General features: G+C 33.4%; 1 protein-coding gene and 1 long non-coding RNA gene across 6 annotated transcripts in view; both read right to left on the reverse strand.

The window, feature by feature from the left end:
• The window catches only part of LOC141459123 (fibroblast growth factor receptor homolog 1-like), a 64204-nt gene extending 48719 nt beyond the window's left edge, over window positions 1–15485 (reverse strand). For 4 of the 5 annotated variants that reach the window (XM_074137756.1, XM_074137755.1, XM_074137753.1 and 1 more), the window contains exon 1: window positions 15209–15485. The gene's annotated coding sequence lies outside the window, so the exon portion shown is untranslated. The remainder of the gene's footprint in view (window positions 1–15208) is intronic. The other variant, XM_074137752.1, reaches the window with a different exon arrangement.
• Window positions 15486–21620: 6135 nt separating this feature from the next.
• On the reverse strand, window positions 21621–22712 carry LOC141459126 (uncharacterized). The gene is made up of 3 exons (XR_012461386.1): window positions 22576–22712; window positions 21927–21990; window positions 21621–21751 (listed from the first exon to the last, which is right to left on the reverse strand). It is a non-coding gene; the product is annotated as an uncharacterized lncRNA (long non-coding RNA).
• Window positions 22713–23397: the final 685 nt, after the last annotated feature.

A 23397-nucleotide genomic window follows, 5' to 3' on the forward strand; every position in this document is an offset into this window, starting at 1 on the left:
CTCTACAAGTAGTATAAAATGGATTCGGGACTGAGTACATTAATACATTAATGTATTAACAGGTACATTAAAGTTATTTGTACAAAATATAGGGAAAGTCTCATTGAAATTTGGAACTAAAGATAAACATCAAAATTAACATAAATCATACATATTTACTATTTCTTTATGGTCCAGCTCACTAAGAGCGTTACACAGATTGTTACGTATTACAAATAGAGTTCTTGAAAGGTTTTGTTAATTAAGTATTGTTGACAACAACCTAAATATATGCCACAGGTGCAAACATAAACAAAATTACTTATTATTATTATTAAAAGTTAAAGAGCTTTTCTGGTGCACTGCCGGCCTCAGTACAGTGTTCTCTCGTTACAGACAACACTGGGCAGTGAGCTGTAAGAAGCTCCTAGAAAGAGAAAATCTAAGGGCCAGCAGCTGGATTCAAACCCAGGATTTGCGAGTGGGAATCCAATTCGCTAACCGCATAGTTAATCCTTCCCTATTACATATTACTTTTATTATTTTTTATTATAATTATATTATTATTATTATTTGTATTATTATATTATTATTATGGGACGAGGAGCAGTATGGCGGATGGACGGCCAGGCTCATCAGAGATATACGAGGTATATCAGAGATATACGAGAGATATCAGAGATATACGAGAGATATCAGAGATATACGAGAGATATACTCGTAAGCATCTAGATAAGGCGGTCGTTCGGAGAAGTAGACTTCTACCTTGCCCAACTCTTGAGTGGGCACGGCCTTTTCAGAGCATACCTCAAGAGGACGGGGAAGGAGGCTCAAGAAGATTGTGTATATTGTCCAGGAGTGAGAGATGACGCCTACCATATACCTTTTTTGAGTGTGAAAGGTAGGGTCGCTCCAGAAGAGATTTGGAGCAGTTAAACGGGCTGGATGAATGTATAATTTCTAAGGACTGAGAGTAATACAATCGGATCTTGTCTTTGATAACCGATGCTTGAGAAGCTGATTTTAAATTTGATCAAGTGACGAACAGTTCTTCAGACTACAAGGCGACCAGATGCAGCTATCGTACTCCATCTGATTTATCTCTCACTAGACCACACTACAAAATTATAAGACATTTGATGTTAATTAAGCTCTGGTGTTTCAAAAAATTAAGCCTTTATTAATGTTCAACGACTAATTACTGAAGTATTCAAAAAAAGTGAGCCGAGAGTCAAAAATGACACCCAAATCTTGTACGAAGACAATCAAAAGCATATTAGAATGACCTTTTTGTACTGGTAAGGCTGAGTTGACACCTGCCAAGCGATATTTGTTAGTTGGATTCACGGAAAGACATTATTATTCCGGTAATGGAGCCAAGTTATATTATCTTCAGAATGGACACATCATTCATATTGCAAACTATTTTTAAATGTTTAAATTAATCCTCTACTAATGTAAGATGTTCCGCGTCTTATCAAATGCAACATCTTTAAAGAAGAATAGTATCAAGGACCGTCGTACGAATTACCATTAATAAAGTAAGAAATAACTAATATGTACTTCCCTTAACAACTAGTTTTGTATCTTTCAGACAATCAGCTAACTAGTCTGAAAAATTACCACGGGACCCGTAAGGTATTAGATATTTATTAATATGATATGATATTTATTATGTTTTGTATATTTGTTTTGGAGGAGATCTCCATACAAATAGAGTTGTTGGTACATTCTACATTTCTCAGGATAATAACACTACGAAAATAACTACGGTTATAATACCGGTTCGATAATAGTGCATTCAAAATCTTGTAATTCCACAAATTCATTTTCTTCTTCTTATCATTGTTATTACACTATTACTTTAACATTATAATAAAACATAAGATTAATTAATTATTTACATCCGAGATATAAAATAAAGTTCAGTTTTAAAATAAGTATCAGCCCTGAAGATGTGCCTAGGTCAAAAGCTTGGAAAACATGAACTTTTTTCTCTTTAGATAAATGAATGCGTCACCAAACATGATTAACAATACTCTACTACATTTACCGCATGAGGGCATGATTGAAAATTGTTTTTAGTTTACTAAGAGAGAATCAAAATTTGCCTCATCATACGCTTTCAATCAGTGTGTTTTTTTTTTTTTTTTTTTTAAAGGTATATATTGGTTTTAAGTTCGACATTAATCAACATGGACTGTTTAGGAAAAGATAGTCATGTGGTTATTTCAATTCAGTTTAGATTAGTTTAGGTAATTTTTGCATTGTTGTGTAGTTTTAAAACCTTTCATGCGAAAGAGATTTGGTGACACCTTGTCCTCGAAACTTTTTGTGATCGTTCCTTGTGAAAATTAGGGAATCACGCTGCTCTCATCACTGAGACAGGGTAGTACGATAGCAAACCGGTTCAATTATTTGTAACTAAACTGAAATAAATTGCATTATAGATCCCAAGTTTAAAGCAAATGAGAATTGAATTTGAAGAATGCTGGGATGCTTGTTAGTAGTTAGTATTCAATTGGATAATGAGCTAGAAGTTGCTGCATAATAGAGCAATCATGGGCAGTTAAGCCCAACTACCAGCATCTAGAAATCCTACTGTCCAATTCATAGACCCGAATTAGATCCCACATAGTAGGATTTAATAAAGCATCTCTCAAATAACAAAGTAATGGGTCATATTTTAATGCGGCTAATTCTTACTTCGGTTAGCAGAATAAATTAAAAAAAAAAAAAAAAAAAAAACTTTGAACTTATATTAAATATTCACTTAGTGGCACCATTTTCGAAAAATCCTGAAACATTCAACAGTCTCTCCGTAAAGTGGCACTTTCAATCAATTTTGACTTCACATTACACCAAATGGCATGTTAGAGAGATGCCAAACCAACTCATTGATTGACTAGAAAATACTTTCAATACGAGTAGGATTTTTCCAGAAAACCATAAATTTTTCAAACTACGCATTTTAAAAGATTTTTAACTGGGGCTAACATCATCCAAATGTTGTCAGCATTCTAAGCTCAATTCATTGTTCTAGAAATTGCAAGTCAGTTTCCGTGTCAGCACGACCCAGAATACCTGATGTGGCCCTCTTTTGTTTAAGTACCTTCCAGTCTGATTAGTCCTAACATTCTGCAGTAAGAATCCCGAGTAAAGTTTAAAGGCCGACGGTTTTTTCTCCAAAATGCCGAACTCTCAGCCACACATGCCCTCCACACTGTATTTCAACACTAAGCGCTGCTAGTCCTGTGCGACGCATCAGCAGATACTCGTCCTAATGGGCTCCAAGCCTTATTATACTAATGTAAACAAAGTATGCAGACTAATTATGAATTACTTTTGCCGTAGGTTTCTCCTCTACGCTATTTGTGCATCTACGTTTTTTAGGCCACTATAGTAATGATATTTAGAAGCATCACTTCTACTTTACGAATCAACTTGTATAATGGGGCGGGTGGGTGTTAGTGCAGTGGTTATGAAGCGAGAATTCGTAATTAAGAGATCCCCAGCTCGAGTCCAGCGTGTAGCTACTTTTTATTTGTCAGAAAAACATTAGTAATAAAGTATGTGCTTCCGCCACCGTCCATGACACCTAATTGGTAGTTGGACGTTAATCCCCGCCTGAAACTTTACTTTTATTAATTTACGACTTTTTTTTTCATCTTGAATAAGTCATTTTAAAAGGGGTTCTGGAGGAATTAGTCACGTCACAATTTTATCCTAAGTACAGTTTTAGTTATTATTACTGTCAAGTAATAACTCAAAGTTCAGAGGAACAAGGTGAGTTATAACTAAGGAACGGATTTTTATATATTTAAAAATGCCAAATATTTAATTAAAATATGCATTTATTTTCGTCAATTATGTGGAAAATATGTGATTTTCTTAAAATATTTTCTGGAATATTTAAGTAAAATGGACATTTTTTTTTATGAAAATGGAATTTTTTTTTTTTTTTGGCAAGTTATAATTATTTATACAAGAAAAGAACATTTTTACAATTTATAATAATTTATTAGGAACAAAATAATTTGTTTTTACAAGTTATAATGATTTATACAACAAAGAACATTTTTACTATTTATAAAAAGATGTGTTAAATTTTCAATTTTGAAAACTTCACTTTTCGAAATTGTTTACAACCACATGAAATTTCAAATGTTGGAACGTTAAGTGACGACGATCTGGGCGTAAGATGGACTTGTAACCACTAAAAGATCGTTCAACATCTAAAGATGTTATAGGTGCCTAGCTGAAAGAAGTTATCTCGTTGGTTGTAAAGGGTACACGATGTTCTGAGGTGACTTCTGTTCCACTGATAATATCAGAAATCTGGCAGATGGTCTCCCACCCTTTGTTCTTGCTCAGTACTTCTACCAGTTTTGATCTGATCAGATCTCCCTTACTCCCAGGTATTCCTTCCACCTTTTCGATGATTTTTTAACGTTGGACACGTTTTCTGTCAGTCGAACATTTTGGGACTCAAGTTGGGTAATGGCTTGTGCAAGAAATACGCAATTGTCAGAAATGAATGCAAGGTCGTTCCTTAAATTAGGTTTCTCGAATAAAGACTTGGCTGTATTTATCGCTTCTACTGCTTCGTCTTCGAGATGTGAAAGGACATTCTTGATTTTATTGTAGTTTTCATAGTAATACTGAGCTGCTTCCAGCCAAGTACCCCATCTTGTCAATATTGGTTCTGCTGGAAGGCACAAGTCTGGATAGAGATCTTTTAGCATTTTAATGCGACTTGGTGCTTTTAAGAACACTTTTTTAACCGAGGAGATTAAGGAATCTACGTCACTGAACAAAGATCGGACAGTTTCTGCTACTCGATGCAAGGCATGAGCAATACACGTCACATGAATTATCTTAGGATAAAATACCTGAATAGATTGCCCAGCCTTGACCATGTTGGGGGCAGCATCAGAGAGAAACAAAAGAACTTTTTCGTTCAAAACTCCACTGGGCCATAGGATATGCATTGAAGCATCGAAGAATCGTGAAATGGTGGAATGATTGCATTTTTCGAGAACCTCACAGTTCAAAAGGAATGGCTTTGAATCCACATCAGCATCACTGTCAAGTTTTCCAATAACTGCATTGGCAATATACCTGCCCTCAACGTCAGTGGTTTCATCAATTGACACCCAAATCGGTCCATCTTTGATATGTTCTCGAATTTTGGTTAGTGTATCTTTATAGATATCTTCCAGGTAGTTTTTCCGCAGAGTGCTGTCGTCAGGCATTTTTTCCCAATATAGGTCTCTAAGAATCCTTTGAAATGAGGATTTTTAAGTTTGTGGAAAGGGATATCTGCTCTAACCAAAGCCCGACACAGATCTGTACTCAGAGTAGACTTACTTGATGATGGAGATGTAAGGAAGGCTTGATAGGACGTCCTCTCTTTCTTTCTGTTTTTATTCTCTATGTGCGATCCGGTGGCAATATGTTGGGTGACTTGGGAACGTTGAGAGCAAGAAACGCGCTTGTCACAAGCTGTGCAGTACAAAATGTCTCCATCACTTCGAAAAAGTTCTGCTGGAAACTCGCGAAGATATTTAGCAACCAGTTGTTTATTTGAGGCCGATGTTCGTGGCATTTCACCCAAAAAAGAATACACTAAGTGACCGAACGAAATGAATTGGACACTTCAACGAACGAGCTGAAAGAACAGACAACGTCAGACAACTTCAAAGAACTAACAAGTGCCCGTCACTGTTTAGCAGCATTCTGTGTAAATTACAATAACCATTGTACCCACTGTGATTCACAGCCCTACAGTCTGTGGTTCACAGTTCCTGTCAACCACCTCCCAATTATGAAAATATGCCCAAAATGAAAAATATGAAAAAATATGTACATATTTTGATTAATTAAATATGTAGAAATATTTATTTATTTTAATCAAATATGTATAAATATGCGATAACATCCAAATATATGAAATAAAAGTAGACTCAAACGGCTTAAAAAGTGTCAGTATGAATACTTCTAGTTGAAAAACGTCTGTAAATTGCCTAGAAAAAAATATGTAAATACATACGAATCCGTTCCCTAGTTATAACTTTGCTGTAAGAGGAGACCATATTTTTGAGTACATCAATGTATCCTTACGTAAAACATGCCCGCAAGCCAGTAATTCTTACTGCTGGTACACAAAATTCTAACTTGACATTCAGGTTGTGTACGTAGTTAAAAGTGGTTAAACATGTGTGTGGCAGATGGCGTCTGCCACGCCAGAGCTGATGAACTTTGGGACTTAGTATTAAGTACGATTCAATTTTATCTGTCTTTTAACAAGATGTCACATGTAGACATATCGCTACTTCAATGATTCATACACAGAATCATTATGAAATTATAATGAAATTTAGTGTGTTTTTAATTTGGGTTTTCTTTTACCTAAACTTCGCTGTTGCGCATCTAGGTTTACAATGAGTTTATTGCGAGTTAATTTTAATTATTTTTTTGTTTTGTTCACTGACAACTACATCTGATGTTGATAATTTATTGTTTTTTTTATTTTTTTTAAGCTTACTTTTATATTTTCGCTACCCCGTATCGCCGTGCTTCTATAAAGCGTCACCGCGGCATTCATGAACCCACAAACACATGTAAGGAATGCTGTGTAACTGAGCACGCACTCAAGAAGTGTGATTAGCGTACTCCCCTTGAAATTACCCCGAAATGGCGGCTCTCGGATTAATAAAAGTAAAAGACTTACACTTACGCAGTTTGCAAGCTACGTTTAAGGAAAATAATTCGTACTGACTTCGAGAACAGAAAAAAAAAAAACGAAAACACGGTTCAGTTGGCAAACTGGCTATTCCTGGTTAGCTGATTTTGATTAATCCTTATTTTATTTAATTTTATTATTATTTTTAAAATTTATGGGGCGACAACTTCTGAGGTTTGTAATGAGCCATCCATTACAAAGAAATGCCCCATCAAAAATATCTCAAATTCTAAAAAATTGGTGTGAACACTCATACGTCTTTTTCGTTCCCCAACTTATAACTCATGGGATGAAAGAAAGTACGAACTCTGTGCTTGTGGTACGCGATGTACAAAGAATTTAGAGAATTTATTCAAATATATTTATTTGAATTTATTTAAAGAATTTATTCAAGTTTAGAATATCTGAGCTGGGCAAAGTTATCAACGACAATCATAATTTACAGACGTAACAAAATATTATAGAGAGTGGACAAACCAAATGTTACAGGAAAAGGTTGTTATAATAAAATATTTTTAACTATATTAAAAACAAAACCTGATTTTTTAAGCTACATTCTGTAATAATTATTAATAAATTATTAGTTAATTGTAGCATTATTATATTATATTGTTGTATAATTCAGAGATCTTAAATGACTGGGCGTTGATCTCGGGATTTCCGATACTTCTTAACGACAAAATCTATTAAACAAACTGATACGTTACTGAATTGGGTTTAATTATCACCTCTTATACATGAAATTAGATCAGTCTGTGAAAAGTAATATAAAACAAAACAATCCAGTTTTTTTAATCATGTATGAGACTTCAAAATTTGTATTCCCTGTAAAAACTGAACATTGAAAATTGGACCTATTGTTATCTCTTTCTGTACAATCTCTTACTCAGTTCAAGAGAAAGTTCTGGTTTATAATTTGTCAGGCCCTAAATTACAAGAGGAAGGACATTCGGCAATGGCCAGAGAGTCTTTTTTTATAAAAACTTTTATAAATTTATAGTGTCTAAAACTATCCAGTTCTCTTTCACTGGGAAATTATAGTTTTGGTTATAGAGGAAATGTTTGTTAGATACAAGTATATCTGTGGGTATTAATAGTCTAGGGTAGTGTGCCAAGATTTGAGGCGTCACCTTGTCTCTGAGGTAGTCGGTATAACTGATGCCTGTATGTGTGAACTTAATTCGCACTCAAGGTCAGCGTATCAGTAATAGTTCTCCTTAATACGAAAATAAATACTAGGGCTAAATCAGACTTGAAAGTACTTCAGCACCAAACTATAATTGTGCACTGGCAGACCAACACAATTTACTCTTCAAAGTCGTTTTTCCATTCTCATTGAATTGTATGTTTTTCACTAACAATTCATTACGTGATTTTCATAATTTGAAAATTTCTACTTTATCCTTAAATTAAAAGCATGAATTTAGTCTAGTCCGAAATTCACGAAATTATTAAGTTTGTACGAATCTTAACACAGCTCACAAGTAGCCGTCAGCATAGTGCTGCTATCTGAGAAAAATGATCACCCGGACTTAGAAACATCACGAGCAGTTTTTTAAACGAATGCATTCAACCTCAGAGGTAGTATTTACATGTTGGAACGCTTTTTTTAAACAAACGCATTTTTGTATTTTGTTTTCCATGAAAGATATTTAAAAACACAATCTGCTTTTGGATTGCATGCGCGTAGAGCAAAAAGTAAAATAAATAAATAAAACCGTCGTGAACATTTCATTTACAAATTTCATGTATAACTTTTGTAGGCTGACTGGCCATCCCCAAGAAGCCTATCAATCTAAACTTACATCCAATGTTTAGGTTACCGAATTATGCATAGAATGCTTACAACGGATAGATTTATGTTTCTGTATATATAGATGTAGGAGAGTTCTCATATAAAGGTTGCGATTTCCTAGTTAATGGATCTGTTCTTCATCAGAATTACACTTCTTAAAGCATATTTTTCTATGCCATTTTCTAGTCACACGTAGTTCGGTATGCCAGTTTTATGTAATACTATAGAATATTTTGAACTTTGTAACAGAAAAGTTTGTTCTGATGTGGAAAATATGCTGTGGGTCAGAATTTAGAATTAGCCCCTGCCTCGTTATGCCGAGAGTCGCTCATAAGTTGCATAGTTTATTTCTCTACTTACATGCAGTTTGGTTATTCAAGTATTTAATTCCAACTGATCTAGCCTAGGGCTAACACTCCTTGGTTCATATTAAGCGAAAATTTCAGTATAAACACCACTAGAAGAACTAGTAGTTAACACTAATATTTTTTTCAAAGTAATTTCCTAAACCCATTAGTTTAGAAAAGAAATCTAAATTCGGCAACTGAATTACCTAAAAATAGTAACCCTAATATTAGAACCAAAAGAGGGATAGTTATTTTACCTCCACGATTTTACTACTTAACGCAGTACTTTTACACTATTCCTGGGACACATGTTAAAGTTCTCTATAAATAGAATTTGTTTTAAGTTGTGGTTTCGAGACTCCACAAAACTTGTTGCATTAAATGAATGGTAAAGAATCGAGACCAACATTTGCAGTCTGAACAGTCATTAAAAGTTTAGACCAGACTTATCAGTATTTCTCTAACTATATTCCCAAGAGTACGTACCATTGGGAAAATTCAGCCTACGACAGCTGTTACATGACTATTGACCAATTTCCTGCAATTTTCCCCACCCTAGTTTAGTTAATTAGTGAGCTCAAACTGCTCAAAGCTACAGTTTATAGTCGTAGAAAATCTCAGGAAATGCTTGTTTACATTGGAACGGAAATAGAATTTCCGGAAGACCAATACATTGGTCAGTTTATGGAAGGCTGCCAACTAACCTTGCCAAAGCTACATAATCACAAACGCCTTAGTAAAAGTAGACATAGCTAGCTTTCTTACAACCAATTAATCTAAGAACTTGGTTGTTACGTGGTGTGATGAAGTTTAGAAAGCAGAAATTAAATTCTACATCCAGTTTTCATCAACTTCTGATGACAGATGAAAGTGTCGAATACTTACCGATGTTACCCAGTACTGCGGACCCGATCAACCCTACTTACGTACTTGGGGAGGTTAGAAATTCTAAATCTTCAGGACAAATAGATCACAACACAAATGTAAACTGGGGACTGGCAGAGGGAATGCTCAAAACTAATCCACGTTTGGATTCATTGTATTCATTCAAAACCCATGGGATTATTAATACAAAATGTATATTTTAAAATTTAATTAAGACTCTTTTGGCGCACCGACAGCAGTCTTTATTAGCGCCTCTCAGCTTCTAGACAATGTACAGGATACTCACAAGCTGGAATGACTCTATGATTTTCCACGTGTTTAAAAAGCGGCCGACACATAATCTTGTCTGGCAAGGTATGATGGAGAGCCAGAAGATGAACAAAATCCACTCCTAGAATTTAGACCAGCGGTGGCCAACCCGCGGCCCGCCATGAATAATCTTATGGCCCGCGAGATTCATCCTAATTTTACCAAATTTGCTTATTATCTCCAATTGGAACTGACTGACTTACGAAGTAATAATGAACTAAAGCACATTTTGGGAACCTCACAATAAAAAATAGATTTTTATAACACTTATGTCAAGAACAATTTTCTAATATGAGAAATCTGGAACAAACAGTTGTGAGCGCATTTGGATCAACGTTCACCTGCAAATCTTTTTTCTCGAAAATGAAATTTACCAAATATAAAGTTATACTGTAAACTTTCAGAAAATATGTACAAATATGGTACTAATTTACCTTTAGAATTGTGAAAAATTGCATCTTTCCAACTGCATTGAATAAGGAGATATACGATGATAACGTTAGGGGGCTCAACATTTCCGTCATGCTAACAAATGAGGCATCGACATCTGGAGCTTTTTCGGCCACCGGATAGTATTTTCTAGTTACTGTGCAGTTACCGCGCAGTGAACTGTAAGAAGCTCCTAGGAAGAGAATATCTAAGGACCAGCAGCTGGACTCGGAACTCGGGTTCTCCGTGTTGGAATCCAGTACGCTAACCATTTAGCTACTAATCTCATCCTTCACTTATTGAGGTTTTAGAACTCTAAATACATTGAAAGGATAATTTAAAGAAGTGCTTACTTCACCCAAACTTGAATTCACTTTTCAGGAAGATTATCTAGAATAAAACGTTTTGAGTATTACCGATTTAAAGAAAACTTTAGAGATTTTTTTTTTGAAAAAAATAAAAGAATCGATTCAACACAGTGGCACTTTAGGTTGGCTGATTTTGTCAAAAAGTTTCATAGCCAAGCTCGGAAATAGTGTACCTGTATCAAATAATACATTTTAACACTACGATTTTTCATGATTAAGTTATGCTGACTACACACAATAAAAGAAAAACTGTTAAAAACACTTTTCTAAAACACTGCAGCATGAATATTTGGTCTTTTCATGGAAATTTTCTTATAATTTAGAATTTATCCTATAAGATAATTGAATATTTCATACTGCATATTCTCGCTACTACAAGAATATGTATTTGCTGCACGTGCTACCGATAGATACTGCATGCTTGATAACTTGGTGGAATGAATATTATATCCAAGTTATTTTCTTTTAAGAATATGAACAGAAGAAGGGATACAAAGCCAGCACGAATTAGTATAGTTGATTACCAACCTTACATTTTCATTATTTCCAGTAATACAATATATCAAGGAAGCATGAAGTAACACTTCTCCCTCAGTCATCATAGAATGAAAATTTTTTAAAAGCTTTAAATCTATAAGCCTAAAATCATGTCGCAGGCCTCATGAAACCTTTTGAATCATCTAAAAAATTACGACTCCAGATTTGTACAGTCATATCTGATGACTGTACAAATGGTGAGAGAGTGCCTCCCAATTTGGATTCTTGGCTGTGAATTTGATACTCACGAATATTGTATAGGTGTTCAAATGTACTATGTACTAAAACTGTACTTTTGTGGGAACTATAACTTCACCCCTTTCTAAAAACTTTGCTTAAACGAAGTACCCGTTTCAAATAAAAGTAATGCGACTATATGATGTATTAAGTAAAAATCTTTAGAAAAAGTTTAGGCAAAAAAAGAAAAGCTAACAACTGAATAGCATGTACAGTTAAAAAGTACTAATATCGATTTTTTTTTTAAATTTGTTAATCCAGTATTCAATTTCAGTAAATATCATGCAGTTAATGAAAGAGTATATTACACAAAAGTGATACCCTTAGAGGTGGCAATCCCTCAACCTTAACATGTCTATAACTGCTTTAAAATATATTTTTTGGGGAAGAATTATTTGAAAATATTTTCGTTGAAAAATCAAAATAAAAAAACATGCAATAGTGCAATTTTCAATCTTACTGGGCACGAGAGAAGTAACAGTAATGGCGGCCAAACAGGCTTTGAAGGGTAAGCTTCCCCACTAACAGCCAAGTAACAAGAAAGGTGTGTATATACTGAGTTGAGATTGAGGTTTTGCCTGAAGGGATAGCAACGCAGGTATACTCCATTTCCGCCCTTTGGCCAGATTTCCTGTACTGGTGATCAGCCCTTCATGACAAGCGAGTCTGGGACTTTCTTACCAACAAAAATAGACCTATCACTTATTGCAATCTCACGGTCTCTTAAACGTAGAATTTTTATTAAATTATTTCGGTAGAACAGCGGTAGCTAAGGCCAACAACCAGTTTACACCAAAAGTACATACTTAAAGGTCCTCGTGAGTTCAAAAAAATTAAATCAAATCAAAAAATAATAATAACAATATAAAGTAATTTGAAATAAATGATGTAGAAATTTAGTACAAGACAGCAACAACAACATTTGAAAGTTTTTCACAGGAGAATTCATGTGAGGACCAAAATAATGCCGTAGTTTGGGGGAAAGGGGAGCAGGCTTCCCTCAAAGTGTCATGCTGAGTAATGTATCACAGCCTGCATAATAAATTGCAACTAAATATTAAGTAAAATTTCAAATCTAAAGAAAATCTGTCAAACGGTAGTCCCACTTAACTAAGTAGTATTCCCAGTTTGTAGAATCTCTACTTTCTTTTTATCCTCATATTAAATAGATATTAATTTCATGCAGATTTTGGTGAGGGAAAAGTCCGTTTTAGAAATTGTTCTATGAGAAAAAAATCAGGTATCTGTCTGTGTAAACATACTTTACTGTCTATTCCCATGTTAACCATTAAAGGCTAAAGGTTTATTCTTACTATTAACCATTAACCAAGGTCAAGACCAGGAATCGAATCCAGTACCACAATACATCTGAGCTTAACGGGCGCCTCTTAAACCTTTCGGTTACTGTTATTCCCTACGTTAATTTTGCAAACAATTTGGGTCTATAAATTTTTACAACGCCTAAAGCTTTTTTTCAGCGCAGTACCGATCTCCGACAGTATTCTTTCGTTACAGACATATTGTCCAACATCGGATGGACTAAGAAGCATGACGGTCTCTTCCTAAGTAGCTCATAAGTAGAGAAAATCTAAGGATTTAAAACCCTGGAATCTCCTCGGGGGGATTTTTTTTTTTGCCCTTTTGTGCTAAATATGTATCTTACCTTATTGGATCTGATTATTTCTAACTCGCTTCTTGAGCTGACCACATACAAGAGATTTCAAACAGAACTTACCAGTCCCTCTACCAACTAATACATTACAGACAAGCGTTAGCCACAAAACTTTGCAAAAAGCTATTTCAACTCTTGTGCTGTCTCACTCGAACTACTACAGATGGATATAATAAACTTCTAACAGCCCTGAATCCTTGAATCAGATTTTTTTTTGTTTATATCGGGGAATATGGCAAATTATCAGATGAAAATACTGCTCATCTTCTATCTTGTTGGAGGCTAAATTGAGAAATTAGAGGAGATTTATTTTTCCTAAGATCTTAATAAATATTTTTCACTCCTGTTTATTTAATTGTCTACCATAATAAAACACATAGGATAGCAAAAATTGATTTTATTTTCTTTCAAATTTACTTAGAGGAATATCCTTCATTCAGACCACCGAAGATCGACTATTCAGTTCACCTTTTGCAGTTTTCAGTAATTGAAAATGGGTTTAGGTCCGCAATACTGGATAAAATCAAAAGGATACATTAATTATCAGGGTTTTCTTTGAACTTGGTTTGAGAAACTTCGTTTTGAAATTTTTTCGTAGAACAATAACTCTACTTGTTCTGAGGAAGTTGTAAGCTACAACTTCTTTAAAAAAAATCAATTTATATTGCATAAATTGAAGCTAACTATATTTTCAGTCTAGATTTGAGGAAACTTACTAAAACTGAGGTAACAGAAACTGCCGTAAGTGTTCACACCAATTTTTTTTATTGTGAAAACTCAAGTTTCCTAGAGAATTCGACATGTTGGCAACACCTACTCTGTATCAGTAAGACAAACTAAAACATGTGATGCGAACACGACTTTCTCATAGTCGCATCATCAAATTGCTTGAAACTTATTGTTTACATTAACCAGATAGATGCTTCAATTAATCATGCTAATAAATATGCATTCAGGCGTTAGAACAGTGCAATATACAGCAATTTCAATGTGAACTTCACATTTCCGTAGGAACTGCGCTCAGTTCCATGAAATATAATTTAAATAAAAGTTATAGAGACGCATGTGTGTAGTGTGTTTTGATTTAAAAAATAAATTGCAAAAAGTGAAAAAATCTATTAAAGTGTCACTTCCAGCCAACTTTCTCAAATTTGGAATTTCAATTACATATTTAATTTCTATAAATATTTTATAGGTGATTCCATAAGTGGTCTGAAAAATAGTTTTATTCGAGAAAATGTTTCAAATAAAAATTCTACATGTATACAAAGTTTGAAGAAACCCTTTTCAAAAAAAAGAGTTCGACAAACAGAAAACTACATTTAGTAAAGTGGTCACTTCCGGTAACCTGCTTGAATAGCTCATTGTCGGCTTCCTACTCTAATTTTCGAAATAATATATTCAGTAAAATCTGGCTTTTATGTAAGCCATTTTTAATCAAAATTTGTGATTTTAATAAAAACATTTAATCCTACATATCGCTCTTCCAGAAGTGTCCTTGTATATATTCATAAAAGTTGAAGATCTACTACTGCGAAGAATGCGCTAAGTTTAAGCGAAAGTAGGATTCATTTGTGAGAAAATTTTAAAAACTTAGAAAAACCTTTAAATGGGTACTTCCAGCAGTAGGATTCCTTAGCTCAGTTACTGTCAAAAACTTACAGCGATTTTTCGTTTCTAGCTGGAAACACATGGAGACCATTTTTTAGGAAAACCAATATCCTCAAGACGGATATTTCTGGTAAAAACTAGATATAAAAAATCACAATTACAGGTACGAAAAAAGTACTAATCCTACATGAGTGTAATTTTGTCTTTCATGTATTTTTAACGATTAATGTTGAATAGAAATTTAAAATAAAGACACAAAAGAAGTTCAATTTTCTTGAAACAAACAAAAAATACCTTTTATTGGACACCTTTGAAGAATTGAAGACCCCAAAAATTGAGTATTCCAATTTCTTCCTTTTTGCCTTTGGATTGACACGAAATTCACCAAATATTTACTGTTTTCTTGATAATTACACACAATAAATTTTTATTTAATTTCACTTCGAGAGGGTTGGTGTAGTGGAGAGTATTTTTGTACTTAATTCTCGATAATACTGAGATCTAAAAGTCGAGTATTTGCTCAGTGAAGTATCGTTTTGCGTAGAACGCGGCTGGATTTCTAATTTAAACTGCGCCAGAGGAATAACGCACGTGGTGGGTAGGGGAAGACCTAAACACATGTGTGGGTATGGTTTGTGTTATTCTTGATTCATACATTAGAGGCATAAACAGGGGGAGGGACTTCTCCCCTAGCCCGATCATTCACGAACTTTAAACCGGACATACACGATGAAAAAATCAGATGTACCCACTCTCAGGACTTCCTCTTGCTACATTTTTTGCTGTTTCATTTCTTTTAAACATAGAATTTGCAGTGAACAGATGGTTTCAATTACATACTCATCCTCCTCAAGCTTTCCTGAACTGGCTCCTCCGGTTAAATTATGGTTATCCAACTCAGAAAATCAGTCAAAATTTTCCTCTCATACATTAAAACTGACTGGTAGAGAGTTGTGCAAGGAGTGTTCCTCAAAAACTGCACGATAAAACGTAACGTTCAAAAACACCCAAATTTGACAACTTTTTTCTTCTTTAATATCTTCTAAATCTTCTATAAAAGATAAAATTCCCCAATCGTCTTTAAAATTTAGAGCGAACACTTCTTTATAACTGTAATGTTTTGCAACAACCCAGATCAATTAGATTTCGAGAAAAACATTGCCGAAAATGGGCAAAAACGGCATTTTCAGAAATTGTTCTTCTTGTTGTTACCTTTATTGTAAACAACGTAGCGCCTAAAAGCGCTAACCGACTTTCACGAATGAGGTGTCATTCGATTTGGAATTTTATGTAGATGTGACTTCAGCAGGGTTTCGATGGTGTACATCAAATGGAAGAGAAGTATGTAAGGCTCCTTCTAAAACTGTTATTACTAATAACTCTGAAAAATCTTAGCCCGATTTTAATAAAATTTGGCAGGATGATGGGGTTTGGACTCCTCTACGTAACTTTAAAGTGACGTTCAACTCTTACACCTACTAACCAGAAGTACTGCTATTATTATCGACGCGTCAACTGACTAAAGGTAATAAAATCTCCTTAACAAAAACTTACACCTTATAAATAAATATATATAAAAATTTGTAAGAAGAAATGAAGTTTAAGGGTTGATTAAATGATAAAAGGTACATAAATCAGCAAGTACCCAACATTTCATTCATATTCAGCTTGTAATTTCAGCAATTTAGAAACGATAAAGCTTATGTGTTTTATTCAAATTTTATAACAATATCATTTAAGTAATTTACTGTATTACATTTTCATTAATATTGTTTAGAATTAATTATAGGGAATGGATTAGCTAAGCGGTTAGCATACTGGACTCCCACGCGGAGGTCCTGGGTTCGAATCCAGCAGCTGACCCTTAGATTTTCTCTTCCTAGGAGCTTCTTACAGCTCACTGTCCGGTAATGGACAATGTTGTCTGTAACGAGAGAACACTGTCCGGAGGCTGGCAGTACACTGGAAAAAGCTCCGAGCGCTAATAACCTCAGCTGTTGATGCGCAAAAAAAAAAAGAAAAAAAAAAAGAATTAATTATATGTCACAGACCCTAATGCTGACCATTTTCATAAACAAAATATATGTTTAGTATATATAGTGTAGCACACCATTTAACTTACATTGTCTAAGATAGCAGGTACTAATTATTAAACTTTAAATCTTAACGAATTCGTCAAATAAGCATACAAAATGGCGGGGAACATTAGGCGAACATGAAACATGGACCCACAATTTTCTTTTATCTACTTCGCATGAAAATAACCATTATTCACAAATTTCCAGTTTACTCTTACATTATTAGTATAGAAAACAAGACATTTAGCAAGAATAAACTTCTACTTTTTATGTTTTAATTAAGAAAATGTTTTATTGCATAATTAGATTCTTCATTAAATACCTAACGGAGGAAAAATTAGTAAAAAATTATACTTTTATTTTTCATAAAAATAATCAGCATTAAAGAATTTCCCAATTGCAGTGAAGAATGTGAGTGTGAAAAGTAGGTTGGTAGAAGAGCCAATCAGAAGCGAGAACTGTTTTTAACCACGCCTATCCTCCCAGTAAGTCACTCCACGCCTTCTTTGGCCCTTAATAAAATGGAAGACCTGCATTTTTCATTTTCTACTTTCTGGCAATACTAATACTTCTGGCAAAAAAAAGTATTACCTAAATAAATATAATAACTTATTGCTACAGAAGAATAGGAGAACATAAATTACACACAGTTAATGACAAATAAATAACTAGTAATAATGATTCATTTATAAATTGTAATTTAATGTAGTCCCTTTAATTGAATACTTGTAAAGAAGGTTCATAATCCAATAATTAGTAAGTACTTTAGCAATTATTGCCTATACTAAAAATATGCGTATCTTGACCTATTTTATAAGTGTATAATAACATTGTGGGTAGAGCATCTAGATTAAGAATGTAATTGAAGAAAATTACATTAAATTTTAATATTAAAAAACTAGATTAATTACGTTTTATTTTTAACGCTTAACGACTTAATAAAGTGAAATAACAATCAGTTCAATCGAAGAATGAACGACGATGTTTACTTACTACTTCTGCTCTAAACTTGCTCTTAAATAAGATATTTAAAAAAAAAATCGGTAATGTATTTTGGTATACGCATGTTTTTAAAAATAATAACGTCATAATAATTATTTTTTCATTAGCATTTTTTTAAAAACCTGAGCATGAATAGTTTGATACCTTTCATTACACTCAATCTAAGTTAAATGGGTGCTACACTTGACTAAACAAATATTTTGTCATTGAAAATGGCCAGCATAAGAGTCGGTGACATCTAAAATTCTAAAAAATAATAATGAAAATTTAATGCAGTAAAATTACTTAGATGATATCAATTGTTATAAAATTTTGGTTAAAACACATCAGCTTTTTCGTACGTTTCTAAATGGCAGAAATTACGAACTGAAATATGAATGAAATCTTTGGTACTAGCTGATTTATGTACTTTTTATCGTTTAATCAACCCTTATACTCAAATTTTTCAAAACGGTAAGTTTCTGGGGATCTTAACATATACAGGTTTTAGAAGCTCTGTCTAAGAAGAAGAACGTTACATAAACATAAACTGTGGTAAGAAAAGGCGTATGAATGTTCACACCTCCAAAATAACCTAGAACAACTCTAGCCTGCCTAGATCTTGACTTCGCCACCATAAGTGCTGTTACAAGCAAACCGTGGGAGTCCGGATTTTTGGCTTGCCTATCCGTTGACCGTGCCCAGTTTGAACAGCTTCTTTAAAAAAAACAACGTAATTTTGACAATATACTGAAATTTGTTTTTTATATTTTAAATTACCGTAACTTTTTAAAAACCTATCCGATTTCAAAATTTTTTGTTTTTTTTAGGAGCTCAAGTACTATAACAATATAATAATAATAATAATAATAATAAAAATAATAATACTTTATTTTTAAAAGTATATAAGTAATTAAATTTTTGGTACAAAAGTATAATATGCAGCCGTCTGCCAGAGTTTACTAATGTTTAAATGAAAAAAAAAATTCTTTCTCAATAAAACAAAGAAAGCTAGACCTAAAAAGATTAAAAATAAAAATGAATAAAATAAATAAATAAATAAAAAGTATAAACATAAAATAATAATAGTGAACTGCTACAAAACAAAAAGAAGAAAACAACTTTTATAACAAATTAAATAAGAAAGTACAAAAACGAAAAAAGTTCAAAATAAATAATACAAAAAAATAAATGAAATGTATATGAAAATAAATTCTAATAAGAATCCACAATCCAGATATACCGAACTCTCCAAGCATGACGAGCATAGCGGATCAATGGGCGAGGATTTACTTGGCCGGATAAATAAGCAATAATTTCATCCCTTGCAAGAGTTCGCTTATTGAAATAAAGAACTCGAAATTCCACCAATAGAGGACACACACCCAGAAAATGATATATCTCTTCGCGGGTATTGAAGTTACAAAAAGAACACATTTCAAGGTCGGAATCTCTCTCAAGCCAAGGTCTACTATAACAATATATTTACAGGGTGTTCATTTTAAGACGGCTCAAATGCATTTCATGCTTAAACGGTTGTTCTGAGCGAAAAATGGCAGAGGAAACATTTGTTGCCTGTCACCTCTAGTTTTAGAATGTGTGACTTGATTTTAGATTCCTGCCCGCATACGCGGCTGACGCGCGACCAAAAGTGAGGGTTCGCAGTTGACCTCCATTTTCATATACAAGTTATAAAGAGTATAAAAAGTAATGAAAGAAACCGGAAACCGCAATTCGATATCTGCAAAATTAAAGATGCTAGGCCATTTCAAAATCTGGTATTTTTAATCATATTTCAATTTTTTTAACTTGTTATCAAAGAGAAAGAAGAGCACGGTCATTTCTATGTATTTTTCCATCCCCTTTCTACTAAAAATATTGCCAAGGCAGTAAAGCTAGTATTTTTCTTAATATCGGGAAATAAGTCGTTTTCCGAGTGATTCTTCTAAGAAAAATCAAATGTTAAGAGCTTTAGATGTTCTCAAGCAAACACAAAGTGGCTAAAAATTAATTTTACATCTGTTACAAACAAGAAGGTTTAATAATTATTTGGCAATTTTGGGAGAGTTGCGTTTAATTACAAAAAAAATTGGTAACCTCCTGCCACATATTTAAGTAATCAATATCTTTCATGTAAAGGATCAAAGTTATTCCTTAATTTATCAAATAATGCACTTTACTCAACTTGTGAAGCATGTACTGTGCCTTCAAAGGTGCCTCTTCAGATACAGAGAGCAGTTGATAACTTCCTGGCTAACCTGGCTTGCGAGTCTGAGGAGGCACCTTTCAAGACAGTTCATGCTGCAAAAGCTTTTTTTTATACTCTTTAAAACTGTGTATATAAAAATGGGGGTCAACTGCGAACCCTCACTTTTGGTCGCCCGACAGCCGCGTATGCGGGCAGGAATGAAGTCACATATTCTGAAACTAGAGGTGACGGGTAACAAATTTTTCCTCTACCTTTTTTCGCTCAGAACAACCGTTTAAACATGAAATGCATTTGAGCCGTCTTAAAATGGAACACCCTGTATATAAATACGTTTCATTTGAAAAAAAGGTTGGATACTGTATTTCGAGATATTGGGGTTTAAAAAAATGGGACAATCACTGAAAATAAACTAGACTAAAAATAATTAAATATGTGTTTTTTATTTTTTCGAAATTTCCCGCCGTTTAAAAAAAAAGTGGGTGGAGCATACAACTCTGGTCACCCTGCATACCTGTATACGTGTGAATTAAATCATAAAGTAAAAACATTTTCGACAAAATCCTTCAAATTCGAAATTTTAGCATCATTTCGATAAGAGCATGTAAAACCGACTAAAACTATTTATAACGTGAGAAAACTGCTTAAATCTTTTCAATAAAATAGCACACTTGCGGGTGTTGGATTTTGGCCGGATAACTTGCTGTCAAATCCTGTGACAGTAACCCACCGGAATATCAATGAGTTTAACTTCCGCCCATTTCTACTTTACAAAAGCAAGTGTTCTTTCTTGAAAGTACAGATTGGATAATTTTTTTTTTTTAAGCTTACCGAAAGTAGTTGGTACACTTGTTCGATTTGCTAATACTCAGCATTTTTTTGAAAAGGCAACAAATCGTTTAAATTTGGTACACCCTCAAGGCACATTAGATTCATTTTATTTAGGGTCCTGGGTAAGAGCGCTTAAACTGCCTTTTCAATATGCTGTAGCGACGTAGCTCCTTTATTACGATCCAGAAGAATTACAATCAAGGTCAAAATTCCGCATTTGAAGCCAATCGGTTATTTGAGACTAAATACTACAGGTAGTGGAACATAAATATTCTTAATAATTATTTCGATATCTCTAAAATATTAAATAAAAACACTATTTTTTAAAAATATTTTTTTCCTATTTCAACAAGTTTTCCTGTCATCTTCAGAGAATTACAAGATTGGTGTACTAAAAATATTATTAAAAATCAAAATTATACGAAGCTTAGATAAAATGGCAAGAGCGAATTTCTAAAATACCATTGTAAATTTCCTGCGATTTTTCATTTTCCTAAAACCATTTTTCCTGACACTTATAAAAAAAAAATCTCAAATTTCAGAAAATTTGCCTGCGATCGCAAAAATATTAAAATCTAACTATATTTCAATTTAATAAAATTCTATACCTACCTCTTGGCTTAGTCCCACTCAAAATCAAACCTTTCGAAATAATTTCGAATTTGAAATCTTTTTGCGCCAGACAGTATACAGAAGCTGGAAACGTTTTATCCACCTCATCACTAACTTCAAGATCACCACCTGACCTCAAAACAATATTTTATTTATTTAATTTTTAATTTATTTTATTTTATTATATATATAATATATATATATATAAATATAATATATATTATTAATATATATATATATATTATATATAATTTATTTTATTTTATTATATATATTATATATAAAAATTATAAAATTGATTTACCTTTTGTAAAAGTTCAGGGATCCTGGTAATAGATTTATGCCACCCCACGAAAATTCATTTTCTTCTAAAAAAATTTTATAAAAGTTTTTTTGAAAAAGTACTTATTCAAAAATTTAAATAAATAGAAGAGGTGAAGAATCTGGTGTAACACGAATTCCTCTTACTGCAATTCTCAAGGTTCAAAATTACAATCTTTTTAACAACATGGAAATTTAATTAGATTAGTGGCTTCTATTCTCTACAGATTCACATTAACACGTTTGTTACAGAGGAAGGTGAGATGCTAGTGCCTTTCAACAGAAAAAAGTGATAGGCCAATGTGCAATGGGTGTGCAAAAACTGAAAAATCGATTAAGTAGTAACCAATGTTTGGAAAATCGAATTTTAGTTATTAATTACACATGAGTTAGAAGCGTATAATATTATGTAATAATAGTTCAGAGACTTATGTTATTACTACATTGGCAGAAGACATCCAACCCAATATGAAATTTGAATTTCAAGTAAGCTCCCTAATTTATGAGTTATACTGATACGGCGCGAATTTCTTGGATTGCAGTTAAGAGAAATGCCCTTTGGCGGATAGTAAAATAAAAAGCCTACTTAGACATCAAAACTTAGGATAGTAGAAATGATTTTGTAAACTTACAATATGGTGTAGAGTTTTTACGCATGCAACAAAGATGGTGCGTAACAATCGCCTGATGAGTACAAATCAGGCGATCATTCCATTGTTCTTGACTGCATTAGTATTCATTGGACGACTCACGTCCGAGTCTTGTGGACTACCTGATCATTGCTGTTAGTTTACTGTACACCACAAATAACACTTGGATAAGTTTCTTCTTTACAAACTTACACCGAACTAAATCTGAACCCGGAGTTTTGTGGTAGTTCTACATATTGTACTGTCTTAGGACAGTTTAGAAGGTTCTACTTCCTTTTAATTACATAACTGGTAGGACTGTACGGTGTAAAGGACTCGCAGGCAGTTTTAAGGCAAACTTAGTTCTCCCTTAAGTTATATGAGGTGTTAGATCTGTACATTTCTCATTAGAGGTGGACCACTTTAGGGGCAAGCTTACACTGATTACAGGTGCTGCTAATGCTTGTGTTAAATTCAACACTGAAAATGACCTTAAATCAGTTCAGTGTCACGCTTTAGTAGCTCTAAATATAGGAGACTATCATTTAAGTTGTTTTCGTATCAGAGTCGTATTCTTAATGTGGAAGATAATTTGTACATTTGAAATTACTTCGAAGCAGTTTAGAGTTTAGCACTGAATGTTCAAGGTAATCTGCACATTGAAAATGTCCTTGAATCAGTAACATTGAAAAGCATTACTATAACACATAAACATCCTAAATGGTTTAAAACCTGATTAAATTTCATTTTGGATCCGTCATTTAAAGTTACCCTTAGTGTATGTGTCCGATTTGTTTATTGAAAGACTTAGAATCATTTAGATAA

The sequence above is a fragment of the Rhodnius prolixus genome, unplaced genomic scaffold, assembly GCF_049639745.1.
Source record: "Rhodnius prolixus isolate KJV_2025 unplaced genomic scaffold, Rpr scaffold_11, whole genome shotgun sequence".
In the NCBI taxonomy this organism is placed as follows: domain Eukaryota; kingdom Metazoa; phylum Arthropoda; class Insecta; order Hemiptera; family Reduviidae; genus Rhodnius; species Rhodnius prolixus.